The sequence below is a fragment of the Phocoena sinus genome, chromosome 10 (genome assembly GCF_008692025.1).
Source record: "Phocoena sinus isolate mPhoSin1 chromosome 10, mPhoSin1.pri, whole genome shotgun sequence".
In the NCBI taxonomy this organism is placed as follows: domain Eukaryota; kingdom Metazoa; phylum Chordata; class Mammalia; order Artiodactyla; family Phocoenidae; genus Phocoena; species Phocoena sinus.
The window spans coordinates 75,103,227-75,121,735 of NC_045772.1; positions in this window are offsets into that span (position 1 = coordinate 75,103,227).

An 18,509-nucleotide genomic window follows, 5' to 3' on the forward strand; every position below is an offset into this window, starting at 1 on the left:
CAAATTTTAAGATATTTGGCTCTAGTTCTGTGAAAAATGCCACTGGTAATTTGATAAGGATTACATTGAATCTGTAGATTGCTTTGGGGAGTATAGTCATTTTCACATTATTCATTCTTCCAATCCAAGGACATGGTATATATCTCCATCTGATTGTGTCATCTTTTATTTCTTTCATCAGTGTCTTATAGTTTTCTGAGTACATGTTCTTACCTCCTTAGGTACGTTTATTCCTAGGTATTTTATTCTTTATTTTGCACTGGTGAATGGCAGTGTTTCCTTAATTTCTCTTTCTAATCTTCCATTGTTAGTGTATAGGGAAGCAAGAGAGTTCTGTGCATTAATTTTGTATCCTACAACTTTACCAAACTCATTGATTAGCTCTCATAATTTTCTGGTGACATCTTTAGGATTTTCTACATATAGTATCATGCCACCTACAAACAGTGACAGTTTTACATCTTCATTTCCAATTTTTATTCCTTCTATTTCTTTTTTTTTAAACATATTTATTGGGGTATAATTGTTTACAATGGTGTGTTAGTTTCTGCTTTATAACAAAGTGAATCAGTTATACATATACATATGTTCCCATATCTATCCCCTCTTGCGTTCCCTCCCCCCCACCCTCCCGATCCCACCCCTCCAGGCTGTAACAAAGCACCGAGCTGATATCCCTGTGATATATGGCTGCTTCCAATTAGCTATCTACCTTACGTTTGGTAGTGTATATATGTCCACGCCTCTCTCTCGCTTTGTCACAGCTCACCCTTCTGCTCCCCATATCCTCAAGTCCATTCTCTAGTAGGTCTGTGTCTTTATTCCTGTCTTACCCCTAGGATCTTCATGACATTCTTTTTTTCTTAAAATCCATATATATGTGTTAGCATACGGTATTTGTCTTTCTCTTTCTGACTTACTTCACTCTGTATGACAGACTCTAGGTCCATCCACCTCATTACAAATTGCTCAATTTCGTTTCTTTTTATGGCTGAGTAATATTCCATTGTATATATGTGCCACATTTTCTTTATCCATTCATCCGATGATGGGCACTTAGGTTGTTTCCATCTCCAGGCTATTGTAAATAGAGCTGCAATGAACATTCTGGTACATGATTCTTTTCGAATTATGGTTTTCTCAGGGTATACACCCAGTAGAGGGATTGCTGGGTCATATGGTAGTTCTATTTGTAGTTTTTTAAGGAACCTCCATACTGTTCTCCATAGTGGCTGTACCAATTCACATTCCCACCAGCAGTGCAAGAGTGTTTCCTTTTCTCCACACCCTCTCCAGCATTTATTGTTTTTACATTTTTTGATAATGTCCATTCTGCCTGGTGTGAGATGATATCTCATTGTAGTTCTGATTTGCATTTCTCTAATGATTAATGATGTTGAGCATTCTTTCATGTGTTTGTTGGCAGTCTGTATATCTTCTTTGGAGAAATGTCTATTTAGGTCTTCTGCCCATTTTTGGTTTGGGTTGTTTGTCTTTTTGTTATTGAGCTGCATGAGCTGCTTGTAAATTTTGGAAATTAATCCTTTGTCAGTTGCTTCATTTGCAAATATTTTCTCCCATTCTGAGGGTTGTCTTTTGGTCCTGTTTATGGTTTTCTTTGCTGTGCAAAAGCTTTGAAGTTTCATTAGGTCCCATTTGTTTATTTTTGTTTTTATTTCCATTACTCTAGGAGGTGGGTCAAAAAGGATCTTGCTGTGATCTATGTCGCAGCATGTTCTGCCTATGTTTTCCTCTAAGAGTTTGATAGTTTCTGGCCTTACATTTAGGTCTTTAATCCATTTTGAGCTTCTTTTTGTGTATGGTGTTAGGGAGTGATCTAATCTCATACTTTTACATATAGCTGTCCAGTTTTCCCAGCACCACTTATTGGAGAGGCTGTCCATTATCCACTGTATATTCTAACCTCCTTTATCAAAGATAAGGTGACCATATGTGCCTGGGTTTATCTCTAGGCTTTCTATCCTGTTCCATTTATCTATCTTCCTGTTCTTGTGCTAGTACCATATTGTCTTGATTACTGTAGCTTTGTAGTATAGTCTGAAGTCAGGGAGCCTGATTCCTCCAGCTCCTTTTTTCGTTCTCAAGATTACTTTGGCTATTCGGGGTCTTTTGTTTTTCCATACATTGTGAAATTTTTTGTTCTAGTTCTGAGAAAAATGCCAGTGGTCATTTGATAGGGATTGCATTGAGTCTGTAGATTGCTTTGAGTAGTAGAGTCATTTTCAAAATGTTGATTCTTCCAATCCAAGAACATGGTATATCTCTCCATCTATTTGTATCATCTTTAATTTCTTTCATCAGTGTCTTATAATTTTCTGCATACAGGTCTTTCATCTCCTTAGGTAGGTTTATTCCTAGATATTTTATTCTTTTTGTAGCAATGGTAAATGGGAGTGTTTTCTTGATTTCACTTTCAGACTTTTCATCATTAATGTATAGGAATGCCAGAGATTTCTGTGCATTGATTTTGTATCCTGCAACTTTACCAAATTCATTGATTAGCTCTAGTAGTTTTATGGTAGCATCTTTAGAATTCTCTATGTATAGTATCATGTCATCTGTAAACAGTCAGAGCTTTACTTCTTCTTTTCTGATGTGGATTCCTTTTATTTTCTTTTCTTCTCTGATTGCTGTGGCTAAAACTTGCAAAACTATATTGAATAAGGGTGGTGAGAGTGGGCAATCTTGTCTTATTCCTGATCTTAGTGGAAATGCTTTCAGTTTTTCACCATTGAGGATGATGTTGGCTGTGGGTTTGTCTTATATGGCCTTTATTATGTCAAGGAACGTTCTGTCTATGCCTACTTTCTGCAGGGTTTTTTATCATAAATGGGTGATGAATTTTGTCAAAATATTTCTCTTCATCTGTTGAGATGATCATATGGTTTTTCTCCTTTAATTTCTTAATATGGTTTATCACATTGATTGATTTGCATATATTGAAGAATCCTTGCATTCCTGGAATAAACCCCACTTGATCATGGTGTATGATCCTTTTAATGTGTTGTTGGATTCTGTTTGCTAGTATTTTGTTGAGGATATTTGCATCTATGTTCATCAGTGATATTGACCTGTAGTTTTCTTTCTTTGTGACATCCTTGTCTGGTTTTGGTATGAAGGTGATGGTGGCCTCATAGAATGAACTTGGGAGTGTTCCTCCCTCTGCTATATTTTGGAAGAGTTTGAGAAGGACAGGTGTTAGCTCTTCTCTAAATGTTTGATGGAATTCACCTGTGAAGGCATCTGGTCCTGGGCTTTTGTTTGTTGGAAGATTTTTAATCACAGTTTCAATTTCAGTGCTTGTGATTGGTCTGTTCATATTTTCTATTTCTTCCTGATTCAGTCTTGGCAGGTTGTGCATTTCTAAGAATTTGTCCATTTCCTCCAACCTGTCCATTTTATTGGCATAGAGTTGTTTGTAGTAATCTCTCATGATCTTTTGTATTTCTGCAGTGTCAGTTGTTACTTCTCCTTTTTCATTTCAAATTCTATTAATTTGAGTCTTCCCCCTTTTTTTCCTCATGAGTCTGGCTAAAGCTTTACCTATTTTGTTTATCCTCTCAAAGAACCAGCTTTTAGTTTTATTGATCTTTGCTATTGTTTCATTCATTCCTTTTCATTTATTTCTGATCAGATGTTTATGAATTCTTTCCTTCTGCTAACTGTGGTTTTATTGTTCTTCTTTCTCTAATTGCTTTAGGTACAAAGTTAGGCTGTTTATTCGAGATGTTTCCTGTTTCTTAAGGTGGGCTGGTATTGCTATAAACTTCCCTGTTAGAACTGCTTCTGCTGCATCCCATAGGTTTTGTGTCATCTTGTCTCCATTGTCACTTGTTTCTAGGTATTTTTTAATTTTCTCTTTGATTTCTTCAGTGATCACTTCGTTATTAAGTAGTGTATTGTTTGGCCTCCATGTGTTTGTATTTCTACAGATCTTTTCCTGTAATTGATATCTAGTCTCATAGCATTGTGATCGGAAAAGATACTTGATGCAATTTCAATTTTCTTAAATTCACCAACGCTTGATTTGTGACCCAAGATATCATCTATCCTGGTGAATATTCCATGAGCACTTGAGAAAAATGTGTATCCTGTTTTTTTTGGGTGGAGTGTCCTATAAATATCAGTTAAATCCATCTTGTTTAATGTATCATTTAAAGCTTGTGTTTCCTTATTTATTTTCATTTTGGATGATCTGTCCATTGGTGAAAATGGGGTGTTAAAGTCCCCTACTATGAATATGTTACTGTCAATTTCCTCTTTTATGGCTGTTAGTATTTGCCTTATGTATTGAGGTGCTCCTATGTTGGGTGCATAAATATTTACAATTGTTATATCTTCTTGGATCGATCCCTTGATCATTATGTAGTGTCCTTCTTTGTCTATTCTAATAGTCTTTATTTTAATGTCTATTTTGTCTGATATAAGAATTGCTACTCCAGCTTTCTTTTGGTTTCCATTTGCATGGAATATCTTTTTCCATCCCATTACTTTCAGTCTGTATGTGTCTCTAGGTCTGAAGTGGGTCTCTTGTAGACAGCATATATATGGGTCTTCTTTTTGTATCCATTCAACCAATCTGTGTCTTTTGGTGGGAGCATTTAGTCCATTTACATTTAAGGTAATTATCGATATGTATGTTCCTATTCCCATTTTCTAAATTGTTTTGGGTTTGTTATTGTAGGTCCTTTCCTTCTCTTGCATTTCATGCCTAGAGAAGTTCCTTTAGCATTCTTGTAAAGCTGGTTTGGTGGTGCTGAACTCTCTCAGCTTTTGCTTGTCTGTAAGGTTTTTAATTTCTCCATCAAATCTGAACGAGATCCTTGCTGGGTAGAGTAATCTTGGTTGCAGGTTTTTCTCCTTCATCACTTTAAATATGTCCTGCCACTCCCTTCTGGCTTTCAGAGTTTCTGCTGAAAGATCAGCTGTTAACCTTATGGGGATTCCCTTTTGTGTTAATTGTTGTTTTTCCCTTGCTGCTTTTAATATGTTTTCTTTGTATTTAATTTTTGACAGTTTGATTAATATGTGACGTAGCGTATTTCTCCATGGATTTATCCTGTGTGGGACTCTCTGTGCTCCCTGGCCTTGATTAACTATTTCCTTTCCCATATTAGGGAAGTTTTCAACTATAATCTCTTCAAATATTTTCTCAGTCTCTTTCTTTTTCTCTTCTTCTTTGGAACCCCTATAATTCGAATGTTGGTGCATTTAATGTTGTGCCAGAGGTCTCTGAGACTGTCCTCAGTACTTTTCATTCTTGTTTCTTTATTCTGCTCCGCAGTAGTTATTTCCACTATTTTATCTTTCAGGTCACTTATCCGTTCTTCTGCCTCAGTTATTCTGCTATTGATCCCATCTAGAGTATTTTTAATTTCATTTATTGTGTTGTTCATTGTTGTTTGCTTCATCTTTAGTTCTTCTAGGTCCTTGTTAAATGTTTTTTGCATTTTGTCTATTCTATTTCTAAGATTTTGGATCATCTTTACTATCATTATTCTGAATTCTTTTTCAGGTAGACTGCCTTTTTCCTCTTCATTTGTTAGGTCTGGTGGGTTTTTATCTTGCTCCTTCATCTGCAGTGTGTTTTTTGTCTTCTCATTTTGCTTATCTTACTGTGTTTTGGGTATCCTTTTTGCAGGCTGCAGGTTTGTAGTTCCCATTGTTTTTGGTGTCTGTCCCCACTGGCTAAGGTTCGTTCAGTGGGTTGTGTAGGCTTCCTGGTAGAGGGCACTAGTGCCTGTGTTCTGGTGGATGAGGCTGGATGTAGTCTCTTTGGTGGCAAGGCCCCCGTTTGGTGGTGTGTTTTGGGGTGTCTGTGAACTTATTATGATTTTAGGTAGCCTCTCTGCTAATTGGTCGGGTTGTGTTCCTGTTTTGCTAGTTGTTTGGCATAGGGTGTCCAGCAGTGTAGCTTGCTGGTCGTTGCGTGAAGCTGGGTGCTGGCATTGAGATGGAGATCTCTGGGAGATTTTCACCATTTGATATTATGTGGAGCTGGGAGGTCTCTTGTTGACCAGTGTCCTGAAGTTGGCTCTCCCACCTGAGAGGCACAGCACTGACTCCTGGCGGCAGCACCAAGAGCCTTTCATCCACACGGCTCAGAATAAAAGGGAGAAAAATTAGAGAGAAAGAATTAGTAGAAGTAGGAAGAAAGAAAGGAAGGAAGGAAGGAAGAAAGAAGGAAAGAAAGAAAGGAGGGAGGGAAGGAGGGATGGTGGGAGGAAGGAAGATAGGAAGGAGGGAAGGAAGGAAAAAAGAAAGAAGTTAAAGTAAAATATAATAAAGTTATTAAATTAAAAATAATTATTAAGAAAATTATTTAAAACAACAACAACAATAGCAAAAAAATGGATAGATAGAACCTTAGGACAAATGCTGGAAGCAAAGCTATACAGACAAAATCTCATATAGAAGCCTACACATACACACTCACAAAAAGAGGAAAACGGGAAAAAAATCATAAATCTTGCTCTCAATGTCCACCTCCTCAATTTGGGATGATTTGTTGTCTAAAGGAGGGAAGGAAGGAGAGAAAGAAAGAAAGAACATAAAGTAAAATAAAATAGAGTTATTAAAATCCAAAATAATTATTAAGAAAAAAAATTAAAAAAAAAAAAACAAAAACGGATGAATAGAACCCTAGGACAAATGGTGGAAGCAAAGCTATACAGACAAAATCTCACACAGAAGCATACACATACCCACTCACAAAAAGAGGAAAAGGAGAAAAAACTCATAAATCTTGCTCTCAAAGTCCACCTCCTCAATTTGGGATGATTCGTTGTCTTTTCATGTATTCCACAGATGCAGGGTACATCAAGTTGATTTTGGAGCTTTAATCCACAGCTTTTGTGGTGCTGGGAGAAGTTTCCCTTTCTCTTCTCACAGCTCCCAGATTTGGCGCCACCTCTGCGTGTAGGTCACCGAAGTGTGTCTGTTTTTCACTCAGACAGGACGGGGTTAAAGGAGCCGCTGATTCGGGGGCTCTGGCTCTCTCAGACTGGGGGTAGGCAGGGGTATGGAGTGCGGGGCGGGCCTGTGGTGGCAGAGACCAGCGTGATGTTGCACCAGCCTGAGGCGTGCCATGCGTTCTCCAGGGGAGTTGTCCCTGGATCCCGGGACCCTGGCAGTGGCGGGCTGCACAGGCTCCCCGGAAGGGAGGTGTGGATAGTGACCTGTGGTCGCACACAGGCTTCTTGGTGGCAGCAGCAGCAGCCTTAGTGTCTCCTGCCCGTCTATGTGGTCCGCGCTTTTAGCCACGGCTCGCGCCCGTCTCTGGAGCTCCTTTAAGCAGCGCTCTTAATCCCCTCTCTTCGCTCACCAGGAAACAAAGAGGAAAGAAAAAGTCTCTTGCCTCTTCGGCAGCTCCAGACCTTTTTCCGGACTCCCTCCCGGCTAGCCGTGGTGCAGTAACCCCTTCAGGCTGTGTTCACGCCGCCAACCCCAGTCCTCTCCCGGCGCTCCAACCGAATCCCGAGCCTCAGCTCGCAGCCCCGCCTGCCTCGGTGGGTGATCAGACAAGCCTCTCGGGCTGGTGAGTGCCGGTCGGCACTGATCCTCTATGCGGGAATCTCTCTGCTTTGCCCTCCGCACCCCTGTTGCTGCACTCTCTTCTGCGGCTCCTAAGCTCCCCCCACCCCCGCCACGTGCAGTCTCTGCCCACGATGGGGCTTCCTAGTGCGTGGAAACCTTTCCTCCTTCACAGCTCCCTCCCACTGGTGCAGGTCCTGTCCCTATTCTTTTGTCTCTGCTTTTTCCTTTTTTCTTTTGCCCTACCCAGGTACGTGGGGAGTTTCTTGCCTTTTGGGAGGTCTGAGGTCTTCTGCCAGCGTTCAGTAGGTGTTCTGTAGGAGTTTTTCCACGTGTAGATGTATTTCTGGTGTATCTGTGGGGAGGAAGGTGATCTCCGTGTCTTATTCTTCTGCCATCTTCCCCTCCTATTCCTTGTATTTCTTTTTGTTCCCTGATTGCTGTGGCTAGGACTTCCAAAACTATGTTGAGTAATTAAATGTATCTTTAGAAATATACATAGCATATAATAAATTGTCTGAATATAGAATTACTGTACAAAACCATATTTAATTTTATACAAAAGTAAATACAGATAGAAATATGTTTAAATATAATATGTTTAGTAATAAGTATCACAATGTGTAAATATTTACTGAATAAATTATAAAAGACTTTAAAAAACTTTTTAAGTCCTAAATAAATGGACTTTTTTTACTAGGTTAATGCACAGAAAAATAATAGCATAAGAATGTCAATTTTGTAGGTTTACCTATGAATTTTAAGATTCCAAATTACAACAGAATTTTGTAAATAACTTTACATACAAATTTTTAAATGTATATGGAAAAAAAAAATTTAAGCATAGTCATGACCCCATGTAAAAAGGAGTAAAAATATAGGAAGACTTTCCTTACTAGATATTAAGCCTTAACTTAAAGCTTTAGACATTAGTTTAGTATGATAGTGACTTTGTAATAGACAATTTGACTCAGAGAATAGATTTGATAGTCCAGAAACATAAACATCCATACATGGAAACTTGATAGATGATATATGATTGCACTGGATATCACTGAGGAATGGAAAGACTGGGCACTGAGAAGTGCTGAAACCATTGAATATCTATATTGGAATAAAAAGACATTAGCAATATAAAATACACAAAGAAACAGTGATTAATAAAAGAATAAATATGAATGTTTAACTTCTGTGCTATGTGAAGAAATTGAAACTCAGACCATAATAATGTAATATTTTAGGCCAATTACATATGCAGAAATTAAGTCTGTCAATTCTAGATATTGGCTAGAATGTTGAATAATATAATCCTTAAACACTGCTGCTGGAAATATAAATTGGTACCATCATTTTGGAGAAAAAATTTCTTATAAATATAGATATGAACCTACCTTAAGACCCAATAATTCATTTCAGTGGTAAATGAGACTTGCACATAATGTTCAGAGCAATATTTATTTTTCTGAAATTATTGGAAACAACACAGATATCTATACATCAAGGAAAGGATAGATACATGAGATATAACAGAGAGAACGAATGAGGAAAATATGTACAACAATCTATAAAATTCTTAGAAAACATCTTGAGTAAGAAGAGCAAGTCCTAGAAGACTACTTGCACTACAAACCATTTTATAAAATTTGAAAACAAACTTTAAATTTATAGTTCAAAGATATATGCATGTATTCTGAAACTAATTTTTATCTCTTTTTGTGTATGATAAATATAAAATTCAACAGATTCTTTGATTGGAAGTCAAGAGAGGAACACAAAAAATGCCAGCAGAATTGGTATTCATCTAGTTCATATCGAGTACCTATATGTTACATACAATTCATTTTAACTACCAAAAGGAAACTTAAAAAGAAATGAAAGGAATTATGTTATCTCAAATGAGCTGTCAATTTATTATGGTATAATTAGGAGCATTGATATTTTAAAATGGTAGCTTGAACTCTCACCTACATTCTACCTTTAGATAATATGTAATATATAGCCCACAAATTGGGTTTCTTCCTCATATGTTTATGTAAGATAAGTATTGAATGTAAAAACCTATTTCAATTAATTTGTAAATAAAATTTAGGAAAAATTAACAGTAAATTTTAAACATGTTTGAAATGATAGACATTTGGCACATAAAAATAGTACAGGTTTGGCTACATTCTTAAAGAATAAAGCACTTGTCTAACTAATAAGAATCTGCTGTATAAAAAAATAAATAAAATTCTAAAATTAAAAAAAGAAAACACTGTTTCATAAGAGCTAAAGATTTTTAATCTAATAGAGGTTCAGTTAAACAAATCTTACATTATTCATGAAATGGTTTTGCATTTAGAGAGAAATTTATTATTGAGGAAAGACAAATTTTAAAATGGTATGTATTTATAAAGCAGTATATAAACAAACAAAAAAACAACAAAAAAAATACAGGTTTGATTACATTGCTAAAGAATAAAGCACTTGTCAAATTGTATCTTCACTTCATTATAGTTTTTGGCTTCAATTGGACTATTACTCTTTAATTTGAATTTTGCTGACAGGAAGTTCCAATGAGGTGAAACAATATGGTCATTGACTGCCATTCTCTGGGCTTCTACAATTGACTAAAAACAGAATACTCTTCCTCTGAACTGTCAGCTTCCCAATTTATATTTTATGATTTCACCAGTTTTTCATAAATAGCTTGAAATTCTATGTGGTGAAGGCTTGTTTTCTTGTGTAAGAGAGAAGCCAGCAGTGTGCTGAGGCTCTGTAATGGGGAGTTAAAATGAGTGGCAAGAGGAATGTTGTGTGGTTTTGATTAGCTCAATTTGTGTCTTCTAAATAAAGTATGGTAGAACAGAATCCTCTCTTGTGTGGTTGTTCTAACTTAAAATTCTATAGTGGAATAAAAAATATTCAGATGTGTTTTTTTTTTTTTTTTCGGTATGCGGGCCTCTCACTGTTGTGGCCTCTCCCATTGTGGAGCACAGGTTCCAGACGCACAGGCTCAGTGGCTATGGCTCACGGGCCCAGCCGCTCCACAGCATGTGGGATCTTCCTGGACCGGGGCACGAACCCGTGTCCCCTGCATCAGCAGGCGGGCTTTCAACCACAGTGCCACCAGGGAAGCCCCAGATGTTTTAATATTCTGAATGAAGGGCACGCTGGACTAGATTCAAAGAAGAAAATCAATTAAAATTGTTTACAAAACTATGTTGGTTTCTGAGAAGCACCTATGGTTGAAAACATCATTCACTAGACATCAGGGATTCTCAATTGACATTATTGACATTTTTACCTGGATAACTCTTTGCTACTGGGGGCTGTTCTGTGCTTTGTAGGATGTTTAACAGCATACCTGGCACCTACCCATTAGATGCCAGAGCACCCTACCCCCAATTGTGGCTATCAAAAAGTTCTCCAGAAATTGTCAAATGTCTTCTGAAGTCCAAAATCATGGCTGGTTGAGAATCACTTCCCTACACTAAATGATACTCAGTTTCCAATAATAAAATTTAAAAGTAAGAATGGAAAGGATCAAACTAGTCAAAGTAACTTAATTGTGTCCCAAAACAAAAATCAGGAAATTAACAGAGGTACGAAATTATCCAGCTCCCAGCAGGGTAAAATTTTAAATGTCTGGTATCAACTTAAAAATAATCAAGCACACAAAGAAATAAAAAATTATTACTGGGGAGAAGAAAGCCAATAAAAGATTATGGAATTAACAGAAAAACAATGAAACATTTATTATAATTGTATTCCATATGTTAAAAATAACTAGAGGAAAGAATAAACCTGTTAATAAGAGATATGGAATATATGCATGCACACATACATGAATATAGATTATCTGAAGATAAAAACTATTGTCTGAGGGAACAAATACACTAGAACTGGTAAACAGCAGATTAGATATTGTAGAAGAAAAGACTACAGAGCTTGAAGTCACAACAAAAGAAACTATCCAAAATAAAACAGAAAAAATAAACCCTCAAAAAATAAGGAACAAAGCATCAATGAGCAGTAGAACAACTTTATGTGGTCTAATACTTGTGAACTTGAGTGCCCAAGGAAGGGGAGAAGATATTTGAAGAAATAATGAACAAACAGTTTCCAAACTTTTTAGAAATCATTTTATTGAGGTATGATTGCCAAATACAAAAATATATACATATTTAATGTGTACAACTTGATGAATTTGGAGACAGATATATATTCATGAAAACATCACTAACATTATATGCCATAAACTTATCCATCACCTCCAAAAGTTTCCTTCCACTCTGTCTGTTTATTATTAAATTTTGTGATGAGAATACTTTACATAAGATTTTTCCTATTAGCAAAATTTTTAATATAAAATGTAGTGTTTTTAGCTATAGGCACTATGCTATACAGTAAGTCTCTGGGACTTATTCAACTTGTATATATGAAACATTTTACCCTTTGACTAAAGTCCCTGCTTCCCCTATCCTTAGCCCCTATCAACCACCATTCTACTCTCTGCTTCCATGTGTCTGACTATTTTAGATTCCTCAAATAAGTGGTATCATGTAGTATTTGTCCATCTGCATCTGGCTTAGGCAATTAACATAATGCCCTCCAGCTTCGTCCATGTTGGATGGAAACGGCAGGATTTTCTTCTGTTTTAGGACTAAATAATATTCCGTTATGTATATAAATATATATATATATATATATATATATATAATGGATGGTTAAAAGTAAAAGGCTAAACATATCAAATGTTATCAAGAAACTCTCAATCACTGTTTGTTAGAATATAAAATAGTACAATTACTTGGGAAAAGTTTGAAACTATCTCAAAATTTAAATATATAACACAATAAGATCCAGCGATTATACTGCCAGATATTTATTCAAGAGAAATGAAAGCATAGTTCCATATAAAGCTTTATTTGTAATAGCTAACAATAGGAAACAACCCAAATGAGAGTCAACAGAAAAATAAATTATTATATCCATACAATGGAATGATACTGAGTAAGAAAAGAAATGAACTATTGGTATACATAGTAAATACTGATACACACAGTTACAAGGATTGAGCTATTAATACACATGATAACACAGATGAATCTCAAAATAATTCCAAAATTTTCTTGTAAGTAGCTAGACAAAAGAGTATATAATGTATAATTCTGTTTGTATTAAATGCTAGAAAATGCAAAGTAAGCTAAGGTGACAGAAAGTAGATCAATGGTTACATGAGACCTGGCTGGGGGTCAGCAAGGAATGAGACAAAGAAATTAGAAGACATAAGAGTAAATTTTCCAGGTGATGGATATGTTCCTTATCTTGATTGTGTTGATGATACTACTACTGGTATATACATATGTCAAAATATCAAATTATACACTTAAACACATATAGTTTATTGTCTGTCAATTATTCCTCAATAAAGCTATTTTAAAATAAAATATAATAAATAGCAAATATCAAAAACAATAATTTCTTTCAGAAACTCATATTTCTACCTTTAGAACATACTACTTTAGTTGCACATAGGAGCTCTGGAGCCATATTGTGTGTGATCAAATTCTGGTTTCAGTAAACCAAGGAAGAAAGGGTATGAGTGAGGAAAAATGAACATTTCATTCTCAGATGTTATAGTTGCTTTGCTGCTGGGCTTGCTCACCTGCGTCTGTGCCAGTGGAGCAGAAGAAAGAATACTTGGAGACACGGCCAAGGAAAACGTGACAGAATACTTGGAGACATGGCCAAGGAAAACGTGACAGAATCTTCTTCTAGGATTTATATCAATTGGTTCAGAAAAATGAGCCTTTATTTCCCTGAGACCCTAGAGTTTGAATCTTGTTTGTGTCCATTTAGGCCAGATATGGGCCAATATAAATTCCAACAGGCCCCATAGACAAGGGGGCCACGCTGGGTCAAACTAACCAAAGACTCAATAGCAGCTTCACTGTGGATAATCATATATGGAAGCACATACCTCACTTTTCTTCTTCACTACACTAACACTAGACTAGGGTGGTATGTGCTGGAAAGAGGAACAGGAAGGTCATGTGAAAGCAGGTTCCTTTACCAGCTTCCCTCCAGACCTCCTAACACATACCCACACAGTAACAAGTGTGGTGTGTCTAACTTATGCTTGGGGAAACAAAAAAATTTTGAATCAAATGGAGATAGAAGTTTTAAATGTACAAAATTAAAATCCAAACTAAAGTGAGATTATTGTAGACAATATGTGAAATATCATGGAATCAGACTGACGTGTTAAGGGAGCACTCTGTTCAGATGGAAAGAGGGCTTGAAAAGCACTATTAGCAGTAATTACTGGGAAAAAGAAAACTTTCTTACACTGACTCTTATGAGTTGTGATTGCTTAGTAAATTAGCTAAAGTTTTATTAGGATACAAATATGTTACCTGAAGAAATATTACAAGAAGTAGTTGTCATTAAAACTTGATGTGCCATGGTGCTGATGAACCCTTAATGTGTGAGTTTGAATGGGCGTAGAGAGGGTGAGAGAGATGACACAATGAGGAGCCTCTTTCCAATCTCTGGTCAGTGAGTGAGATTGTTGCTTTCAACAATTAAGGTGAGAAGCTCTGTTTTGGGAGGGGTTCAAATGGACTTGAGTAAGTCTGTGAACATGATAAAGCTAAAATAAAAACATTGTACATGTTAAGGCATTGTTGACAATGGAGAGAATCCATGGTTTTCATAAGATACACTCAGGACTCCATGACCTCAAATTCTAAATGGCAAATACAACCCTGGGTAGTGAGAGAACCAGTATCTGGATAAATAGATTGGAGGATAAGTGTGAATTAAAGATGGGCAGTCACAGGAAAGAAGCAACAGATGACATACTGGATAATCAGTGACTGCCTTTGGGTGGGAATGGAAGGGCACAGAGGGGACAGAAATTGGTACCTAAGGGAGAACTAGAAAGGCTGTAAAGGCAAAAGTGCTATTAGAAAAGTGTGCTTAGAGTCAGAACAGCATAGTTTAATGCAGTATATTTAATATAAGTGTGAAGTGCCTGCCCCTTATAATTTCTGTTTCTTATCTATAACCACAAAAGCACTACATATTTACAAAACAAATAATTAGTTACCAAGACAGCATTTAAATATTGCTGATGCCAAATATATGTAAAGGTTGAAAGAAAACACCCAGTAAAAATTAATTTACTTAAACTTTGTGGAAGCAATCTCTGCTTCTAAATCATAGAAATAAGTCAAATATAAATATGCACAATTACAGTGGGTAACCACTTGCTGTTTTAGTGCACTTAGTTTGAAGACCTTATAATATAAGCAACACTGTTCTAAGGTATTTGTAAAAAAACGTAATAAAATAGAGAGTATCTCTAACTTAATACTCACTGACTTATTTTGGGAGGTTATGATTATGGATACTCTTGTTTCTATTTCTCACTAGACTTGGAGCTCTTTTTTTTTTTTTTTTTTTTTTTGACTTGGAGCTCTTTGAAGGCAAATTTTTTCAACTTAGTCCTCCCTGTGTCTCCAGGTCTAGCAAATAATTCTTTACACACAAGATTTTACATATTATAAATGTTCAATACATGTTGCTAAGAAATGAATATATGACTGGAAACATGGAAGGTCACAAGGAATAAGTTCCTTCATATTTAGGAAGGTGATAACTCATTGTAGGCTGTTATAGAGGAAGGTTTATTGAAGAACAGGAAACTTGAATCTGATTACAAGGGATAGGTAAAATTCTATGTCAAGATTTGCTTATATTTGATAAAATGCTAAATAGAAATTGTGCAGAAAATTATAATTAAAATAATGAGTCATGAAATACGATTTTTCAAAATGATTCAAAGTATATTTAGTATTCCACAGCTAAGAGGATATCACACTAATAGGAAGTAGCTTGAGGCAAACTTGAAATCAGGAGTATAATGTAGAACAAAGAAAAACACATTATTCAGTAGAAAACATTCATAAACACAGAAATTTGGAGAAGCCTCTTGGATCTTACATATAAATGCTTTGAAAACGAAAATGCTTGGGGGGATTCAAAGTTCCACCTGAAGGTTCTTACAACTTTACTACAAGGAGGACTGAAAAACCCAAGCACAAACACACACATACACATGCATACATTGGTTTGAGCCAAGAATTCTCCTACTTCAGCCTAAATCTCTCTCTCTTTGCTTAATTTTTAATATAGTTGAAGTACAATGTTATGTTACTTTCAGATGTACTATATAATGATTTAACTTTTGCATACATTATGAAATTAACACCATGCTAAGAGTTTGGTGATCATGTCTCCACACAAAATTAATACAATAATATTGACCGTATTCCTTATGCTGTATATTATATCCCCATGACTTATTTATTATATAATTGGAGGTTTGAACCTCTTAATCCCCTTCACATATTTCACTCAGCCTCCCACACTCCTCTTTCTGGCAACTTCCGATTCGTTCCCTGTATCTATGACTCTGTTTTCATTTTGTTTTGTGTTTGTTTTCTTTTTTAGATTCCACATATAAGTGAGATCATGCAGTATTTGTCTTTCTCTGACTTATTTCTCTTACCATAATACCCTCAAGATCCATCCATGTTTTTGTAAGTTGAAAGATTTCTTTTTTATTGCTGAGTAATATTCTATGTATATATATACCACATCTTCTTTATCCATATATCTATAGATGGACACTTAGGTTGCTTTCATATCTTGGCTATTGTAAGCAATGCTGCAAAGAACATTGTAGTGCATATATCTTTTTGATATATGTTAGTGTTTACCTTAACCCTAACCTTAACCTTAACCCTAACTTCACCTCAGATAAGTAGAGGTGAAATTGTTGGATCATATGTTAATTCTATTTTTAAGTTAAGAAAACTCTATATTGTTTACCATAGTGGCTGCACCAATTTACAATCCAAGCAACAGTGCACAAGGGTTCCCAGGTGTAAGGTGATATCTTACTGTGGTTTTGATTTGCATTTACCTGATGATTAGTGACGTTGAGCTTCTTTTCATGTGTCTGTTGTCCATCTGTATGTCTTCTATGGAAGAATGTCTACTTAGATACTTTTCCTGTTTTGTAATCATGTTTGTTTTTTTGATGTTGAGTTGTATGGATTCTTTATATATTTTGGATATCACCCCCTTATTGGATACATCATTTGCAAATATCTTCTCTCATTAATTAAGTTGCTTTTTCATTTTGTTTGTGGTTTCCTTTGCCATGCAAAAGTGTTTTAGTTTGAAGTAGTCATATTTGTTTATTTTTGCTTTTGTTTCCTAGCCTGAGGAGATATTTTCAAAAACAATATTGCTAAGACCAATCTCAAGGAACATATTGCCTATGCTTTCTTCTAAGAGTTTTAATGGTTGCAGGCCTTACATTTAAATCTTTAATCTATTTTGAGGGTTTATTTATTTATTTATTTTTGTATGTGGTGTGAGAAAAGTCCAGTTGGATTCTTTTGCATGTAGCTGTTCAGTTTTCCCAGCACCATTTATTGAAGAGGCTGTCTTGTCCACATTGTACATTCTTGCTTCCTTTGTCATAGATTAATTGACATAATTGTGGGAATAATTCTGGGCTTTCTATTTGATTCCATTGATCCATGTATCTGTTTTTGTGCCAGTCCCACACTGTTTTGATTACTGTAGATTTGTAGTATATTTGGAACTCAGAAAATGTGATATCTCCAGCTTTTTTTCCCCTCAAGATTACTTTGGCTATTAGGGGTCTTTTGTGTTTCTATAAAATTTTAGAATTATTTGTTCTAGTTCTGTGAAAAATCCATTTGTATTTTGATAGAGCTTGCACTGAAACTGTAGATGGCCTTCAATAATATGGTCATTTTAAAAATATTAATTCTTCTAATTCATCAAAGCAGTACTTCTTTCCCTTTGTTTGTGTCATCTTCAATCTTTTTTATCAATGTCCTACAGCCTTTTGAGAACAAGACTTTTACCTCCTTGGTTAGATTTATTCTTAGGTATTTTATTATTTTTGATGCAATTGTAACTGGGATTGTTTTCTTAAATTCTCTTTTTGATAGTGTTTTATTAGTGTGTAGCTAAGCAACAGATTTCTGTATATTAATTTTGTATTCTGAAAATTTACTCTTTTCATTGATTCTAATAGTCTTTAGGGATTTCTATATATAGTATATCATCTGAAAATAGTGACAGTTTTACATCTTCCTTTCCAATTATGAAATTGGATAATCCAACTTTTATTTCTTTTTCTTGTCTGATTGCTGTGGCTAGCACTTCTAATACAATGTTGAATAAAACTAGATAGAGTGGGAATCCTTGTCTTGTTCCTGATCTTAGAGGGAACGTTTTCAGCTTTTCATTATTGAGTATGATTTTGGCTACAGGTTTGTTGTATATGGCCTTTAATATGTAGAGGCATATTCCCTCTATACCCAAGTTTTTAGAGTTTTTTCACAAATGGATGTTGAAATTTGTCAAAAGTTTTTCTGTATCTAGTGAGAGGATCATATGGTTTTTATTTTTCAGTTTGGTAATGTGGTGTATCATGTTGATTGATTTGTGAATATTGAACTATCCCTCTATCCTAAAATAAATACCACTTGATTATAGTGTATGATCCTTTTAATGTATTGTTGAATTTTATTTGTTAGTATTTTGTTGAAATTTTTTCATATAGTTTTCATCAGTGATATTGGCCTGTGATTTTCTCTTCTTGTGGTGTTTTTGTCTAACTTGGATATCAGGTTCATGCTGGCCTCATAGGATAAATTTGGAAATGTTCCTTTTCAATTTTTTAGAATAGTTTGAGAAGTATAAATGTTAACTCTTCTCTAAATGTTTGGTATAATTCACCTGTGAAGATTACTGGATTTCTATTTTGGGAGTATTTTAATTACTGATATTACTTCATTACTGGTCATTGGTCTGTTCGTATTTTCTATGTCTTTCTGATTTATAGTTGAGAGATTGTA